General features: G+C 47.3%; 2 protein-coding genes and 1 long non-coding RNA gene across 6 annotated transcripts in view; 1 reads left to right on the top strand and 2 right to left on the bottom strand.

Moving 5' to 3' along the window:
* LOC112432493 (NACHT, LRR and PYD domains-containing protein 12-like) overlaps window positions 1-18802 on the top strand; it is a 773783-nt gene that overhangs the window by 575318 nt on the left and 179663 nt on the right. The window lies entirely within an intron of this gene.
* Window positions 1-18802, bottom strand: part of LOC143416885 (protein NLRC3-like) — a 127189-nt gene that overhangs the window by 81336 nt on the left and 27051 nt on the right. The gene's annotated exons all lie outside the window — the stretch shown is intronic.
* Window positions 15561-16192, bottom strand: LOC143416896 (uncharacterized). The gene is made up of 3 exons (XR_013097143.1): window positions 16088-16192; window positions 15809-16014; window positions 15561-15729 (listed from the first exon to the last, which is right to left on the bottom strand). It is a non-coding gene; the product is annotated as an uncharacterized LOC143416896 (long non-coding RNA).

Below are 18802 nucleotides of genomic sequence, written 5' to 3'. Positions count from 1 at the left end.
ATTCCCGAAGCGGGTTGATTGACCAGCAAGGTTGGACCTGGGCTTAGAGGCTTTTAAATTTGTCAAAATGTGTAAGAAAAGTCTGGTATCAGCAGAAGGGGGCATAAGGGTTGGACCCGGGCGTTGGATGCCAGAAAACCCCTGTAGGGATCATGGTGTTTGTGTCTGTGTGTACTTGAGTTGTCTGATTATTGTGTATTGCTGCAAGTGTGCAAGAATTCTGCTAACCACGCTGAGGATTTTGATGTGAAGGATGTCATTTGGTTAATGTTTGCAAATGCAAAGAGCTTAGTATATGTGTGTGTGTGTGTGTGTGTGTGTGTGTGTGTGTGTGCTGAGGGTGCATTCTTTTTATATTAAAATTAGTAGAGTTACAGAGGGTATATAGAGTGTGAACATAAAATAAGAGCTCGATTAGGCTGTAGAAACGGATGAAAATCCAGTAAAGTGAAGAGTGTGTGTGTGTGTGTGTCTGGCAGGAAGTGAAGCAGGAAGTCTGAATATAGCTTGTGAGCTTGTGAGAGACGTTTCAAAATGAAAACAGAGGAATTAGAGAATGAAAGTGCTAAGTAATAGTAATGAAAACGATATTAAATAAATGTCTTAGTGTGTTAATACAGGTGCCCACGGACTTGCTCAACCTCCTGGAAGAATACAGCAGAGAAATGATAGATTAACAGAATTGGGATGAAAACAGGCTTTGGTTTAAAATTTCACAGCTTCACCTCTCATCCTGTCCTTATCCTGAGAAGAAGCTTAAAGGGCAGTTAATCTCCTGATGAAGAGAGAAGACAGACAGAACAACACCGTGGACTTGAAGAATTAACAGCAAGCAAAAAGACAGTGCAACTGACCTAAAACACTGAAGGGTCCAGCAGCATGTATGTTGATGGAAACATGCGCTCTGAATTACAAGCTGGAAAGTGTACCAGTGACATGACTGTGTGAAACCACTGGATGGGTGAAAGAAAAGACTGAAAAGAGGAAGAGAGAATGAACAGAGAAGAAGAAACAGCTGATTTGGGCCTGTGTTTGATTTGGGAGGCCACACAGGAAGTTGAGAGAAGAGGGGACGAGGACCGGTGAGAGGTGAAGGCTGGACGTGTTAAAGTGACAGCATAGGAAAATTGGGTTGAACATTGAGGCTGAATTTGTGGGGTTTAGAAACATCCAGAGCATTGCAACAGAAAGGTAAAGAAGAAAAAAAAAGAAAGAGATAAAGAAATAAATAAACTAATAATACATAAATGAATAGAAAAATAGAAAACACACATGTAGAAATTGTCACATGTGAAATTACTTTTGGAGAGAATCAGAAGTGAGACAGTTTGAATCCACAGTTCAGCGCAAAGATGCAGGAATTAAATCTGATTATAAAAACACATCGAGGCAACGAAGACCAGCTTACACTCAATATTAATATGAATACACAACATACATGCAATGAAGACATGCTCACATTCATGAATGTGAATACATGACATAAATGCTAAATGGTGTAGATTTAACACAATTAAAGGCTAAAGCTGAGGAATAACTCAGGAAGCTGCAGGACAATAGAGTGACTGTTGTGAAGAGGAAAAAGAGACTGGGAGGACCAACCAGTGATTAGAAGCTTAAAGCAGGTTTAAAATAGTGAATTAGAAGTGGTTTCCAGCTGATTGAGCAAAGATCTCGTTTTTACTCTTTGGTTCTCAGAGGAGGCGGACGTACTTTTTCTCCTCTCCTCTACCTTATCTTTCCTGCTTATTTCTTATGTCCTTGTCTAGTCTCATGTTTTTTGTATTACTTTCCCTGGAACACTCTCTCTCAGTCTGTTTCTAAAACCTAAAAGAGAATCATGGATTTGATCAACTGGTCTCTGAATGCTGTTGACATCCTTTTCTCAATGAGAAGTCTGGGCTCGGGAGAGCCCAAGTGCCTTGGAGGGACTTTCCCTGCCGGATACATGATGGACGGGTGGCAGACATGGAGGATCGTGTGCCTGGCGGGACTGTCGATCGAGGACGCGGCTTGGCCCTGGCTTATCGGAGAATTAAGAAAGCGGAACCGGCTGTTCAAACCCCCCCAAGGCGTGACTTCTAAGAATGGGCTCATTGAGTGCAGCATGGTTAAGAGCTTGGAGGCGCTTACGGCTGCAGTGAATACTCAGAACAACACCTCTGAGCCGAAGTTGGATTACATCTTGGAACAGCTGACTGCGATCGTGAGGTCTCAGAATCTGCTCTGTGAGCAAAAGAATGACAAGACCACGGAACTGAAGGTAAATAACATCATGGAGAAACTCACGGCTATCCAACGGGAGATTGAGAGACCAGTTTCGGAGTGTTAAAGAACAACTTGAAATTCTCATGAGTTGTTGCAAAAGAAAAATTACCATCATAATGCGACTACCCCTTCGGCGCCAGCTGTGGGCTCATGGCTGGAGCCGAACAAAAACACCCTGATAACGACTGTGTTGAGTCTGTTCCTTCCCATTCCCTACAAGGCCACCTGGGTTGGCTGGAAGAGTTTACTTAGCCTGGCAGGGCGAAGGACACTGTCTCAGCTGAACTATGGACACGCTCACACATGCATATACTGATACTGATAAGCACTCACTGACGCATCACCCTCCCTATGCCGGATCCAACGCCACCTCCAACGCTTACCTCCCCTCTCATGTGGACATCGGGTCAGCTGGAGGCGCAGTCGAAAGATTGCAGCGGTCCCAGATCAGATGTACACACTGGAACACTTTCCCATTTTGCTTGTCTGTGTTTATTGTGCTGTGGTGTGTTGATATCTGTGCATTCCTGTATTATCCTTTTGTGTTAAACATTTCAATGTTTTTTTCCTCGCTACCTGGCCTGACCTGTCTCCCCAATGTGATGTTTGTATTGTATGTACAGTCGGCAAGGTCTGTCATCTCGGTTGTGGGCAAAAGACCTGCAACTGACAAATAAAGGCTATCTCATCTCATCTCATCTCATCTCAAAAGAAGTGACGACTGTAGAAATGAAAATAAAAGAATAATAATTGAATTATGCAGCAATGTTTTCAATATGCATTTCTCTTGTCAGGGCAGCTTATTGAGATATGACTCAATATGCAAATTAGTTGAATGAGTGGGGACAGAAAAAAAAGAAAAAAGAAAAACTCAAGTTTCCTGTCTGAGACATGAGTGAAGTTTGCACTGAGAGAAATATATCTGTGACTGTGTGAGAAGAATTGTTTGGTAAAATATGTGATAGCAGCCGCAGGACAATTAAATAAAGTCTGTCGTGCAGATTTGGAGAAGAAGTTTATAATTTAGTGATGACACATTGTTATAAAGTGTTTAGAAAGGGCTTAATGGGAATATTACTGTTGGGCAAACTGTGCGGCTTTTAACAAGATTTTCTGTGTATTTAGCAGGTGAAACTCTGTCAGCTGACTTCAGACTGTCAGGAAGCTGAAGAACCTGAGGCCAACCACTGAAATATGATATGGGCAAAATGAACAGAGTGATTTTAAGTCTGGTTTCAGACTATGTAAGTATTAGTTAAGCCAAGAGTCGGCAAAAGCTTTATGGCCCGGAAAGTTCTAATTCCCACAACATATTGTTAGATTAGTAAGCAAAACTTTTCTGTGATGAAGATTTTTGGGGTTGTTGTTTTAGTGATGGGTTCATTCTGTCAGTTAGGTTTGGCTTGTTTTCTTATTTCAATAGAGGGAGTTTTACTACACATGGACATGTCGAGGAGGGGCTCATTATTTCTGTAACAGTGCACTTAGAGAAAACTGTCAGGTGTCGCCCCCTTTGGTGATGATGTTTTGTGCTCTGATGAGCTAATAATCAGCTCTCTTTTTCTCCTTTTTTGTTCTAAGCAGGCCTGCAAGATTGAATTAACAGTGCTGTAAAACATTTTTGTGAGAGCAAATATGAGGTGAGCTTTTCCAGATTACAATGGGCTGAGGAAAAGGTCACCTGTGGGATCCTGCGAGTTCCTGTCTAAAAGGATTGCAGCGAGTCAATCCAGTCCAAGATCATAAAGAACTCTTTTTCTAAAAACAAAAGAAAGAAAAAATAAATGAGCTCATATTGATGAGGGTGGAGAATCTGATGCTTTGCGCATGAGGCTCCACTATCAGCAAGATCTAGTGTGAATGCGTGTGCATGATGTGTGTGACTGGACTGTGACTGGACTGACCATGTGGACTAAAGTGTTGACTGACTTGACACTGAGACAAAGACTGAACCAACGTTAGGATGAGTAGATGTTGGCAAACAATTCACGACGCCGGTAAGAAAAGGGTGGATGCTTTCCTTTGCTTTGCTTTGCTTTTGGCAGGAGCAGGAGCACAAGAGAGAGAGGGAGACCGAAAGGTTCACATGAGAGTGTGGAACTGCAGACTCGACCCTTGGGTGGCTAATTTTGGGTTGCTGATGTTTGCTTTAAGAAAATGTTGTTTTATTGACTGGGTTTAGATGATGGTGTCACATTATATTGTTGGGAAAATGCCAAATGCTAAAGGGGAGAAAATGTTTGATATTACTGATGTTACCATTAACCAAAGCAGGCCACTGTAGAAGTCAATGACATTTTATAGAAGGAAAATAGAACCAAAGCAAAATGTAGGAGTTATATAGGGGATTGGTGGACTTGTCACATTCCAAATCCAGTTATGGAATAACAAACACTGGTCCAAGGGAAAGGGCATGTGATACGAGGTGGTGCTGGAGGAAAACGAGCAAAGTAAAGAAAGCAAACCTATTTTGGTTCGATTTGATGAAGTCAAATTAAAAGAAGTACCATGACAAGCTAAAACACACGCAAGTTTTTTATGAAGCACATGACTGATAACTGTTCTGTTTTAAGTTTAGTTTCTTATAGCACAGCGTGGATCACAGTGATGGAAGGACAGGGGGGGAAACTGAGTTTTAAATGTGAAGTTGATGCTAATATACAGGTTTTGTTTCTAGGTCGTTCTGGGGATGCAGGCTCTGGGTGGAGCCAGGAGCTGAAAAGATCGAACATGATAATTAAACTGATTTTATTATTTAAACACAGGTTTGCAGGCCCGGAGCAAATATACTTGAGAGGAGAATCGCTGAGGTTTTCTGAGAAATGATATGATTAACCTTTTTCTTTTCATTTTCTAGTTGTGCTTTTGTTTGACACATGAAGATGTGTCAAAAGGGGGAGTTTTAGGTCTGATTTGAAACAATGGATTATATGATCAGTGTGTGACTTTTTGTGTGTTTGATCATTTAGCTACGGTAAAACTTAGGCATAAGTAACTGCTTTTATGCTTAAGCTTAACTGGTTGAAAATGTTTGTTTTCTTTATGATTTCTTTTACTAGAATAAGCGCTTATAATCATTTTTCATACACACATTGCAATTGCACTGATAGGAGTTGCCACTCAGTCTTGTGAAGGTCATAAGCTTTGTTCAGCGTGAACAAAGCTTCAGGAAAAGGACTTAGAGTGGAAAAGGACTTAGAGTGCTTAGGGGTGAATGCAAACACGCTTACACACAGAAATAATAATTAGGCTAATCCTTTTGATTAGAGAGTCCCGAATGTGATGTTTTGAACCAACTTTGAATAATCAGGAGAAGAATTGATGAACATATTAGATTATTGAGGCACAGCAGAGAGAGGTGTTGTCAGGGTTCCTGGGTAGTTGACCCAGTGATTTCAGTTTGTTCATGTTCAGTTTAGTTCACTCATTAATGTTCTCACTTCCTGTTTTTTCCCCCGTGTCAGCTTGTCTCCCGTGTCATTAGTCAGATTATGTTCAGCCCTGTACTCACCTGTTTCCAATCATTGTCATCATTCAACCTGTGTATTTAAGTTCCTCGGTTTCACCAGTTCTTTGTCGTGTCATTGATGATGATGTTGGTGTTATGTTGTCCTTCCCGTGTGTTCCCTCAGTTCAGTCAGCCATTCAGTTGTCTAGCCAGTCAGTGTCCGTTCACCCTCTGTTCATCCACTCCTTATAATAAACCTTCACCAGTCTTCACCTACCTGCGAGTCCTGCGTTTGGGTTCCTTCTTCCTCGCCTCCACACAACGCCTGACAGAATGACACGACCTGTGCCACGAAGACACGATTGGAACCCAGCAAACTCGGACCTCTACCGGAACAGCGGCTACGCCTCCCACCTCGGCTCAACGGAGGCTACCGTGCCAGAGGCTCTGCTGTTTACCCCGGCCGCTTCCTCTTCCCGGAGAAAGTGGCGCACACGCCGCCATAATATGGACCATTTTCAACAACTCCCGGTGGTGAGTTCCAGTGACTGTTTTTCGCACTCCTCGACTGATTCCTCACTCAAAACAAATAACGGACTCATCTCCGATTCATGGGGAGTTTCCCTCCTAGATGACGATGTAGACTGGGATGAATTTTTCTGCTCTGCTCCCCCAAAAACTGTTCAGTCAAAGACTGTAAATAGTGGTGGCAGGAGGACCAGAATAATCCCAGAGAAACCTTCCAGTATCACACACCCAGTCACTATTTCCACACCCATCACTCAGCCTTTTCCTACCAGCGCAGCGGCCCAGATTCGGCCTTCCTCTTCAGCCGTTTCACCTCCTCAGATGACTAGGGCCCAGCCTACAGCCACACCAGTGCCAGCTCCCAGGAGGAGGGCAGCCGGAACCCAGCCTGACCTCCCTAGTGGCTTGGAAGAGCTAACCGGTCCACCTGCTACTTCACCCCTTCATCCACCTCCTGATCCAGCTTTTCACGCCCTCGCAGTATCACTGGTTAGGCTAGCTGAGGTGTCCCCTGCTCAGGCACCAGCTTTATTAGCCCAGGCTGCAGTTTTGTCCCCTTCACTAGCTTAGTCTTTAGCTCAGCCATTAGCCTCACCGACCTCTGTTTATCCATTAGTCTCCTCAGTCCAATCAGTTCACTCACCTGCTGTTCAGCTTCCAGCCCCGTCAGTTCACTCACCTGCTCTCCAGTCTGCTCCTGTCCAGTCACCTGTAGCTCAGTCTGCTCCTGTCCAGTCACCTATAGCTCAGTCTCCTCCTGTCCTCCAGTCTCCTGTAGCTCAGTCCCCTGTCCAGTCAGTGCAGTCTGCTCCTGTCCCCCAGTTGCCCGTCCTCCAGCCTGTCCAGTCTGTCGTTCACTCTTCTGTAGTCCAGTCTGTCACCCAGTGCCCTGTAGTCCAGTCGCCCGTCCACCATCCTGTTCAGTTCCCGGACCTGCAGCCACAGCACCCAGAGCCAGCTGTGAGCTCTCCTGCTTCTCAGCCAGGGGTTTCCGCACCCGCTGGCCCGGCCGCTCCTCAGCCAGGGGTTTCCGCACCCGCTGGCCCGGCCACTCCTCAGCCAGGGGTTTCCGCACCCGCTGGCCCGGCCGCTCCTCAGCCAGAGGCATCCGCGCCCACTGGCCCTGCCTGTCTCCAGCCAGAGGCGTCAGCTTTGCCTGGTCCGGCCTCAGACTCGGCTTCGGCCTCCGCTTCGCCTGGTCCGGCCTCAGACTCGGCTTTGGCTTCGGCTTCGCCTGGTCCTACAGCTGCTCCTCGGCCGCCTTCTCCTCGTCGCCGGCGTGGTCGACCACCGGACCGGCTCAGTGGCCGCCGCCGTCTTCCTCGCGGCCGCCCATCGGATCGACTTCAGCGTCACTGCCGGCCACCTGAACTGTTTGGGCTCGGCCACGTGGCCGCCCACCTGAACTGTCTCTGTTTGAACTCCGTCCCTCCGTCCTGGGCCCCCTCCGCCCGCCCTGGTCTGGTTTTCTTTTCTTTCGGCCGTCGGGTGCCGGCCTTTGAAGGGGGGGGGGGGAGGGGGGGTACTGTCAGGGTTCCTGGGTAGTTGACCCAGTGATTTCAGTTTGTTCATGTTCAGTTTAGTTCGCCACATTAATGTTCTCACTTCCTGTTTTTTGCCCGTGTCAGCTTGTCTCCCGTGTCATTAGTCAGAATATGTTCAGCCCTGTACTCACCTGTTTCCAATCATTGTCATCATTCAACCTGTGTATTTAAGTTCCTCGGTTTCACCAGTTCTTTGTCGTGTCATTGATGATGATGTTGGTGTTATGTTGTCCTTCCCGTGTGTTCCCTCAGTTCAGTCAGCCATTCAGTTGTCCAGCCAGTCAGTGTCCGTTCACCCTCTGTTCATCCACTCCTTATAATAAACCTTCACCAGTCTTCACCTACCTGCGAGTCCTGCGTTTCAGTTCCTTCTTCCTCGCCTCCACACAACGCCTGACAGGTGTTTTCCTTTTCTGTCCTTTACAGGAGAAGATTCCAGAACCACAGCAAAACCACGAAGGGGTTGGTGAGAATCCAGGAAACAAGAGGAGGGGCACCCAAAAGAAGCACAGAGCAGAGAAACCTCTCAGAAAATGTGTTGTTCAGATTGAAAAGAACATTAAAAGCTTGTTAGACAGAGGTTATAATGTGAGCACAAAGTAATGAAGGGTAATGGGAGGATTAGCTTTAGTAATAGTTTGTATGATTTTTATGTGATGTCAATCGCCCAAACACAGTGTTCAGACCGGATATGCTCCACCCGTTAAAGGGGGCGAAGGGACAAAGGAAGTGAACTGTAAGTGTGTGCTTTGAAACCAGAGGAAATGTTTAAAAGAGGAAACGTTTCACTGTGTAGACATCGTTTCCATAGACTGACAAAAGTAATGTTGGACTTTTTTACCAAGACAAAGTTAATTATATCTGTTTTTAGTTCTGTTACGAGTTCAAAATATTGGGGATGGACACCAGAGGAAAAACCCACAATAACAACACTGGTCCGGTCGGGTTGAGTCAAACGAAGATTTTAATGGTCACACGTGGGAGATGGACACTGTATGCAGACAGTCTCAGATCTCATCTCAACAAATAACCATAATACCCACCACAACAGACAAATAAAACATGACCGAAGCGATAACCCCCTTCCACCGTCCGAACACTGAGGTCAGCCAGCCTTCCAACGGACTATCAACACCGGAGTGATCATGCATACTTTCAGACAGGTCCCTTAGGCCCTCCAGAGCCTTGGTCACCGAACCATCTGGAGCAGTATTATTTGGAATAAAGGTGCAACACTGATCGCCAAACATAGAACAAACGCCCCCTTTTTCCGCTAACAACATATCAAGGGCCATTCTATTCTGCACTCCCACTAACGAGGTCGGACCCACCTGCTCCGCCAACCCCTCCATGCCGTCTCTGGTCAGGTTAGAGAGCCTCAGCACATTGTAATGAACATAGTTAATCCTATCTACATTCTTGTTTGGGGTCACTGGAAAGAAAGCAGAAATTATTGGAATATTTTCAAACCCGGCTGCTATTTGATCAACAAGTTTAAATTCATTTGGAACCCCCCTGGGCACTCCAATGGAGTCGATCCAGGTGGGGGAATTCATCCTAGGGTCATAGGCGTGTGTGTCATGAATTCCTCTCTTCCTCAAAATGTGTCTTTTGCACCTGGCTGCCAATGTGCGCGTATTGTGTGGGGGAATTGATTTTACCTTATTTCCGATTAGCATAAATGGCGCTCCTAGTCTCACCATCGCGCACGTCCCCACGCTCCCAAGAGGAACACGAACCAGTAGAGTCCTGTGCCCGCAATAGTAATACAGCCCGCTCCTAGCCCAAGTCCCAATTAGGGTGGCCGCATCACTCACATTGTTGGTGGTCCTCCCCGTCTGGGTGACCAAACACCAACTGGGGTCAATTTCCCCCAACCGATATTTAACTTTATCTGTGGAAAACTTAAAGCACGTATAATTATCTTTCCGGGGCATAAACGGCCCTACTTGCGTGAGCTTGCCAATAGGGGGAAATAGACTGGACAACACAGTGCAGTTCCCCGTATTCACAGCTCCTCTAGTTATTTGCAACATACAATTATAGCCCCACGAATCCTCTGGATACAGAGGTGCAGGCTCTATAAATAAACGCGGCCTTGCAGAAGCGCAAGCTACACAATTAGCCACTTTTTGTTCTCTAGCATTTTGGGCTATCCAGTCCAGCCAGATGTTACTGTCACTGAACCCGGTAGCGCGTTCAATCAAATCCTGAGGTTTCAAGGTGGTGTAGTCCACCGACACTACTCGCCTCTCCCTTGGTTCGTGCTCTTCTGGTGTAGCTTCCGACGACCCGCTCCCCTCCTGCCCTGTAAAAGATGCAACAGAGCTGGTGGGACTGGAAATCACGCGAGTGGTCCTTTCTTCTCTACCTGACGGTACGCGATTAGTTTTTTTCTAGGAAATTAACCTTAATTAACCCTTTTGGATCAACCCCCGCTGTTTCCACCCCCAAAATTAAATACATAGATTGTTTGCGATGCGAATTCCCCAATGATAAGGTTAACGCGTTTCCAGAGGGGCTGAAATCCCTCTGTAGTTTAAGCTCATTTTCTGATCCTAATTCTAACGGTTCCCAATTTTGCCCAGTGTAACCCCTTACCTGGTCCCAATTACGGCACCAGCTGTCATAAGGACGATTTCCCCTCTCGCAGTGCGTACTCACTGAATAATCCCAACAGACCCACACATTATATCCCCTCCAGGCACTGCCGACGTCCCTGCAATTAACAACATCACACAGATCAAACGTAAAAGAAGTTGTGGAGCCAATGACATAATCTAATTCTAAACCACCATATGTGCTGAGACACTCATCCTTTTTACCAGAGACCTCGCGCTTCACTCTTGCCCGCAGCTTTAAATCACTATAGATCACGCGTGATGTAATTGGTGTATCCAACAACGCCGGACTGGCATGGCCTCCGTGCTCAGACTGGTTTCCCGGGTCGGTCTTTTCGTTGGCGCGGCGATCTCCTCCTAGGCTGCTCTTCTTTCTTCGACCTTCCGGGTAGACCACCGGTCGGCCCGTTGCACAGGTGTGAGGGTTTATTCTGCCTCTCAATTTCACCTGTTTTGGGTGGAGATTGATCCTTCCCCACCAAGCCCTCATGCTGCGAGGGCTTGGTGGACACCTGGTATCACTGCGTCCAGTGATACCAGGTGTCGCCTTTCCCCTTCAGTTGGACTGCTGTCGCCGTCCGAGCCGACACCTCATATGGACCAATCCAGCGGGGTTCCTTCCACTTGCGTTTGATTACTCTCAGCCACACTGCCTTCGCGTACGGGACCTCTCCTTCTCCTGTGGGCCCTTTACAAGCCGCCTGTTTTGTGAAACTGGACACGAGCACCTTTAACTCGTTCCAGTAGTCTGCATGGGACCGGTTCCCCTTTTTGTCCCGTTCAACCGAGCCCACCGTCCAAGGTGCCGGAAACTGTCTCCCGGTTTGCAGCTCGTATGGTGTAAAACCTGTGGATTGATTAACAGAACATCTTATGGTCCTCAAAGCAACCGGCAGGGCTGCGACCCAATTTAGCCCTGTTTGCGCGCAGATTTTTGCCAATTTGTTTTTCTTTTTCTTTTTTCTTTTTTTTTTGTCCCGTTTGGATCTATAGCCATCAGAATTGTTGTCTTAAGGCCAAGAAAGATGCCAAGCGGATTTATTTTACCAAGTGGATCATCATGGCCTTGCCATATTGGTCCATTTGATTGACCTTTATTATAATTATGAATTTATTTTATTTTCAGTTGCTACAAACGGGACAGACATGACTGTGGGATAGGACAGGGGGAAAGAATGAAAGAGAGGGAGAGAAAGAAAGAAAACCAAAGGGGAGACGAGACGGTGAGAAGGGGGGGGGAAGAGAGAAAAAAACAAACAAATAAAAAAAACAAAACTCCTGGGTCACCTGTATGGAGAAAAAAAAACAGAGGAGAAAGCAAACAACAAAGAACAACATAATAAGAAAAAAAAAGCACCATCACAATAAACTAGCTAGCAGTAAATATCAATAGTTACTAAATAATAAACGATATTGTGCAGCACGCAAGATAGATAGCGCACAGTGTGCTTTGAGGCAGCAGCCAAGAAAGCTGTAGTCCGCATCTGTGAATACCCATGTGTACACCTGTGTGCATACCTGTGTGGATCAGCATGCTTGCATTCCAAAGGTTTCTCCATGTAATGATCTGCTAGGGAGTGTGGGGAGCCACAGCCCTGTCCTCTATGGTATCAAGCAGGTATGGAGGAGATCAAAACTCCAGACATCCAGAGGCCCCCAGAACACAAGAGACCAAGGAAGACCCACAGAGGGGCAGCCGCGCCACTGTCCCAGAAAGAGCTAAGGAGAGTCCCAGATGAGGGCTCATTCAGCAGCCGCGGAGCAGAAGCCAGGGGGAGTTGCAGTGACGCACCCGTGAGCTCCGGCCGGCAGCCAGCTGTGCCTGAGTGACCGAGCCCCAGGCCGAGAGGCCGGGGGCACCCCACCTCCGAAGTGGCCCGAGCGAGCCCCAATAAGCGGCCGCCAAGGAGTGAGCCGGTGTGTACCTGGACGCCCACCCCCAGATACAAAGAACCACCAACGCACCGACACCTGAGGGAGTCCGCCACCGGCAGGGGAAGTGGTGGTGGGTGGAGATAGGCCTCCAAACCTTGGAGGGCCCGAGATGTCCCCAGAGAGGTGGCGTCTGATACCCAACCTGACATATAGACACAGACATACAGGCACACACAGACACAAACATCCATTCCCACCCTCATGCTCTCATATGCACTTCACACTCAACCGACGTGGAGACAGACATGAAGAGACGCTGTACACACAATCACACTCCCCAAGCGTACTCTACTAACCGGGTCTAGGTACCCTTGCCCCTGGAGAGGGGAACTGCACCCAGACCCAGGTGGTGTTACCATTTTCCCTGCGGTGGGGAGAGGCAGAACGCCCCGACTCCGCAGCAGCAGGGAGGCCCCACACCCCAGACCGCAGTCAGATGGCCAACTCCTCCTCCTAGCCCCCCCGCTCCAGCAGGCCGCAGAGAACGGGGGTGAGAGAAGACTCCAAACCTCCCTCCACCCGCTCAATTAAAACCCAGGAGGGCATGGAGCTACCTGCCAGAGAGCAGCAGGTAAGCGCATAGTCCCTCCTGCTAGCCCTCAATGTCTACGTCTATTTAAAATTGAGGGGTGGGCAACGATGCCAGGGGTGAGGTGTACACGCTGATGGTAACTTGGACTCCGTGTATCGTGCCCATCCCCAAAATCCTATATGTATGTGTAATGAGGGTGTGAGTAATGTGAATGTCTAAGTTGTGGGATAAAATTGAGGCAGAGGCAGCCAGAAGGGGACAGGGGGGGGGGGGGGGTAGCCTCCTCTGGACCCTGGTGACATACCGCTACTCCAAGGCCCTGCATGTGTGGGTGGTTGTGGTGGAGCGGGAAGAGGGAGGCAGCTGGAGATGGGGAGGGAAGGAAGGGAGGGGCAGGTGACCCCTCCCTGGGGCCAGCTCCCCCGCTGACCCCAGTAGGCACTCCCATACTCCGCGACCCGCCAGGGAAAGGGGGCTCAGGCCCATCCAGACCGGGGCCTAGCGCAGCAGCGCCCCCCAGCCCCACAGAGCCCGGGACAGTCCACCTAAACCCACCACAGAGAAAACTGCACCCACCCCACCATCCACTCATCTTCCAGACTACATGAGACAATAGACCCCCAGGCTGAGATCTTCCTCCACCTCTCCTGTATCTCCCCCTCCTGCAGAGAGTTCCTGAGGAGAGGAAAGCTCCTGCAAGGTGTGACAGTCTCCCCCACCGGTTGAAGAGCCCCACAGGTGGCTCGGCACACCGGCGGCACCCTGCGCCAGGGATGGGCCCCCATGCACCCACCCGCCCACAACCCCGGCAACACACAAACCAGGCCCCAAGGCCCCGAGGCCCTGCCAGGGCCCCGGCCCAGAGACGGAGCGCCCCCAGACCCTCACGCCCATCCCGGACCCACCCAGGGGCAGACAGGCTACCAGGTCAGTAACCCACGTCCATCAGCACAGACCCTCCCCTAGCCCCGCTGCACGCAGCCACGAGGAAATAGTCAAAAAAGAGCCCCCAACCAGACATGACCGCTACCCCGGGTTGAGCCCCCCAAGGAAGATGCCTCCGGGGAACCCCCCGACGCTCTAAGCCTGTCCCTACCCCCACACCAATCACAACATTGAAGGCGGGACCAAACTATGACCCCCCACCCCTACTAGGTGATGGAGCTGATCAAAGGAGCCCAGAGCAATTGATCTGATGTGGTGGCAGAGGCTGTATCAAAACTAATGTAATCTAATAGATAATTTCTATATTGGTTAGAATTAAGATTGTTTTTATTTTTCCAGTTCATGAGGACAGTTTTCTTGGCTATGCATAGGGCAGTGAAAACCATATGGGCTATATTCTTTTCTGAAGTGACATTATCTAAGCTGCCCAACAAACACACTAAAGGGGAAGTTGGAATGTTACATTTCAGACACTTTGATAAGTCTTCACATATCTCGCGCCAAAACTTCTGCACTGGTGGACATAACCAAAGAGCGTGAATGTAATTGTCTGGTGTATTGCTTTGACAGTGTGAGCAGTTGTTGGAAGATGTAAAGCCCATCTTGAACATCCAATGACCTGTATAGTGCACTCTATGTAGTATTTTGTATTGTATTAATTGCAGACTGGGATTTTTAATTAATTTAAAGGTTTTTAAGCATACCTGAGACCAGAAGTTTTGGTCTAAACTGACTGATAAATCTGCTTCCAACTTTGCAATAGGAAGTGATATTGATTCATCTAATTTAGAAAGTGTTCTGTATATTTTAGATAATAATTTGGGGGATTTAAGAGTAAGGAAATGTGCCGCACTTGGTGGTGTTTGTAATTCAATTTGACTGAGGTTGAATTTCTTTTTTATTATGGATTTAATTTGTTGATATTCTAAAAATCTTTTCTTGTTGATCCCATATTGTGCAACTAGTCTGTCAAATGGGATGAATTCTGTTCCCTCTAATATATGTTCTAAGTATTTAATTCCTTTACAACTCCATTCTGGGAAATTAATCATATTATTGTTTTGTAATATGTCAGGGTTATTCCAGATAGGTGTACGTTTGCATGGGATTAGTGAAGACTCCGTTATTTTTAGAAACTCCCACCATGCTGTCAGAGAGAAGCTGATGTTGATACTTTTAAAGCATTCATGTCTTTTGATGTTTGAGCTAATAAATGGTAGGTCTGAAATCTCTAGATTATTGCATAGAGCCTGTTCAACATCTAGCCAGGGCTTATCTAAGAAGGTATGTTTTGACCATTCTGAGATGAACTGAAGCCTGTTGGCTAAGAAGTATTGGTGAAAATTAGGCAGATCTAATCCTCCTCTATCCTTGGTTCTTTGTAGCGTTTTTAAGCTGATACGTGGGGGTTTATCTTTCCAAAGGAATTTGGAAATATATGAATCCAGAGATCTGAACCAATCTTGTGATGGTTTGTTAGGGATCATCAAAAATAAGTAATTTATTTTTGGCAAGATCATCATTTTTATAGTGGCGACCCTTCCCATGAGTGATATGGGTAAAGATTTCCATCTAGTCAGATCGCCTTCTACTTTCTTTAGAAGTGGCAATTTGTTTTTCAAATTTAGTTTCATTCTTTCTACTTTTCCCTGAGACTGAGGATGATAGTGTCACGGCGACAGATGGCCGGTACAGAATAGGACTCAGGTGCAGAAACCCAGAGCGGAGACAGTAGATGATTTAATAGTTTATTACGGTTAAGTGCAAGGGGAACAAAAAAAGGGAAACGTGGCAAAGACAGAAAATGACGAGACGTGGAGCCTTGGTGTGGCGTGCCCAGGGGAACGTGGCTAGGGCGAGGGAACGAGGCCTGAGAAGTGGAACGGAGCTGAGTGGGGAACAGTCACACTGAGGGGAGAGGATATAGAAGTTAGGCGGGTAGTGAAGGCAGCTCAGAAGTGGCCAGTATAAGAGCAGCAATTCTTACTTGCAGTTAGGGACCTGGAGTGTTTGAGAGGGGGATGATGAAGATCCAGGGGAGGCTGAGTGGCGTGGAAAGGCTGACCTGAGATCCGGGGCTCCAGATGGAGTGTGATGGCAGGAGGGCAGGCAGGTGAGGCACAGAGGGATTTCCAAAATGATCACTAGGTATTCCAAGTCCGGAGGTGGAGTGAGCCAGGGTGGGTACAGCAACTGTAGCACAAAAGAGTCTTTGTTAGTAAGATGAATCACAGCGAGAATTTGAAACACAAGACCTGTTACCAACATGGGTTGATGACGAACTGGCAGTGAGTGAACATCGATGTGTGGTTTAAATCCCTCTGGCTTGATAGCCTGCAATAGGCTCCAGGTGTGCAGGAGCTGGAGTTGGCCCTGCCCAGGGGCGGATCCTAGGTCAGTTCAGGAGCCTAATGGAAACTCCAGCCACCCACCGTAGACCATGACAGATAGACTGTTCCAAATTTATGCTGGACGCCCAACATTTTTTCTACTTTTGCCAAATCTTGATTTTTAAAATGGGTTCCATTATCTGATCTAATTCTTTTGGGGAACCCATGACGGGGAATGTAATGATTGATTAAACACTTAATGACAGTCTTAGCATCCTCCTTTTTTGTAGCCCATGCCTCTGGCCAGCCGGTGAGAGCATCTACACACACCAACAAATATCTTACACCGCCAGGCCTGGAATCAATCATATCAGTGAAATCAATAACAATCTCCTCTCCCGGCCTCTCAGGGGGCCGAAACTTACCCACTTCCGGTTTTACTGCTGGCTTAGGATTGTGTGCCCCACAGATTAAGCACATCCTGGCCTTTTCTCTTATCATTCCTCGCAGCTCAGGATGCCACCAATGACACAAATTTCTTTCCATCTGGGCTATCCCCACGTGGGCAAGTCCGTGGGCCTCATCCACCTTCTGTTCTGCCATTTTGGCTGTCAGCACGGGGCGCCCGTCTGGCCCCCTCCACAAGTGTCCATCCTGCCAGGCTCCTTTGTTTTTCCACACCCCCTTTTCCTCTGGGGATGCCTCCTCCTGGGCCCGTTTGACTTCCTCAATCAGGTCAACAGATATCTCCTCTTCTGGAGTTACCTGTATCATTTGTCTCCGTCCTTTGTAGCCTGCGGCCTCCTTCGCGGCTTTGTCTGCTCTCTGGTTTCCTTTTTCCACCATGCTGGTTCCTTGGGAGTGAGCTTTGCATTTTATGATGCTCACCTCATCTGGGTCAGCCAAGGCCTTTGCCAGTTCCTCCATTTCATGTTTGTGGGAAATAGGTGCATTGGTTGCTGTTCTGAATCCTGCTCTTTTCCACTGAGGCAGCTCCACATGCGCTGCTCCAAATGCATATGCCGAATTGGTGTAGATGTTCACTCTCCTGTTCTTGGCTAATCTCAAGGCTCGAGCTAGGGCTATCACTTCAGCTCTCTGGGCCGACTGCTTTCCCTCAATTCTTCCTTTTTCTCTGACCTGATAATCTCCTTCTACTCTGCAAACCACCGCATACCCTGCTTTCAGTCCTCCTTCATCTCGGTGGCAACATCCATCGGTAAACCAGTCCTCAGCTCCCGGTATGGGTTCGGCCTTCAGGTCCTCTCTAATCTTTTCCTCAATCTGTGCTCTTTTAGTGCAGTCATGTGGTTCCCCTACTCCCATTAAATCTGCCATGTTAATTCCTTCATGTGTGAATGTCAAATTTGGGGCCTCTAAGACTTTGCTCAGTCTCTGTTGTGCCCGTGGTGACATACAAAATGCTTGTGAATTCACGTATGCCACTATACTATGTGTAGTAAGTATTTTTAGTGGGTGTTCTCTCACTACATGTGCTGTTTTTTGGATAATTTTAGCGACCCCTGCTGCATGTTGTGTGCATGTAGGATGCTTTGCTTCTGTTGGATGTAGTTTTACACTTACATACATGAGCACATCTCTACCCCCCCCCTTTTTTCTGAAACAACACTCCATTTACAATTGAGTTTGTTTCAGAAACATCCAAATAGAACGGCTCATCATAATTGGGTGTGGCTAAATCTGAGGCCCTTGACAAATCCTGTTTTACCCTAATAAATGCGGCTTCAGCTTCAGGCGTCCAAGGCAACTCAGCCTTAAGGTTTCGAACGCCAACTTGCTTCATTAGGCCCGTTAAAGGGGCAGTTTTGCCTGCGTAATCCGGAATGAACTGCCTGCTGTAACCTGTTAAACCAAGAAAAGAAAGCATTTCTCTCACAGTTCGCGGTTTTGGGTGTGTCAAAATTTGGTCTCTGTGTGTGTTCATCAAGCCCACTGATTTGTGTGCGATTACCCGGCCCAAAAAGGTCACTTCAGGGCGAACTAACTGCAGCTTTTCTTTACTTACTTTAAAGCCGCATTCCGCCAACCTATTCAACACAACGAACGACACCGCTGTACAATCCGCTGCTGACGGGGCTGCAATGAGAAGATCATCAACATATTGTATTAATGTACAATCATCAGGCAAATTACATGACGACAGGGCTTCTTTAAGCACCTGATTGAAAATGCCTGGAGAAAGTGCAAAGCCTTGTGGCAAACGTGTGTATCTGAGTTGTTGGCCTCTGTATGTGAATGAAAAAATGTCTCTGAGTGACTCATGCAGAGGAAGACAAAAGAATGCATTTGCCAAGTCAATGCACGTGAACCACTTTTGGTCACACGTGATAGCTGATAAAGCTGTGTACGGATTTGGTACAGGTGCAGTGGTAGAGAGTAATATTCCATTAATGGCTCTCAAGTCATGTGCCATGCGGTATTTTCCTGTTCCATGTTTCTCCACTGGTAGAATTGGTGTGTTCCACAGTGAGTGAGAGGGCTCTAACACCCCGGCCCTTAGCAGGCCTTCTATTGTTTCTGTAATTCCTTCCTCCGCTTTAGGTTTGTGTTTATACTGTGGTCTATTGATTGGTATGTTTGACTTAAGCTGGAACAAGACAGGAGGACACTCAGCTAGGCCAACGTCCATG

This window comes from Maylandia zebra, linkage group LG3 (assembly GCF_041146795.1).
Source record: "Maylandia zebra isolate NMK-2024a linkage group LG3, Mzebra_GT3a, whole genome shotgun sequence".
Taxonomy (NCBI): Eukaryota; Metazoa; Chordata; class Actinopteri; order Cichliformes; family Cichlidae; genus Maylandia; species Maylandia zebra.
This window is presented reverse-complemented; position numbering and strand designations above follow the sequence as displayed.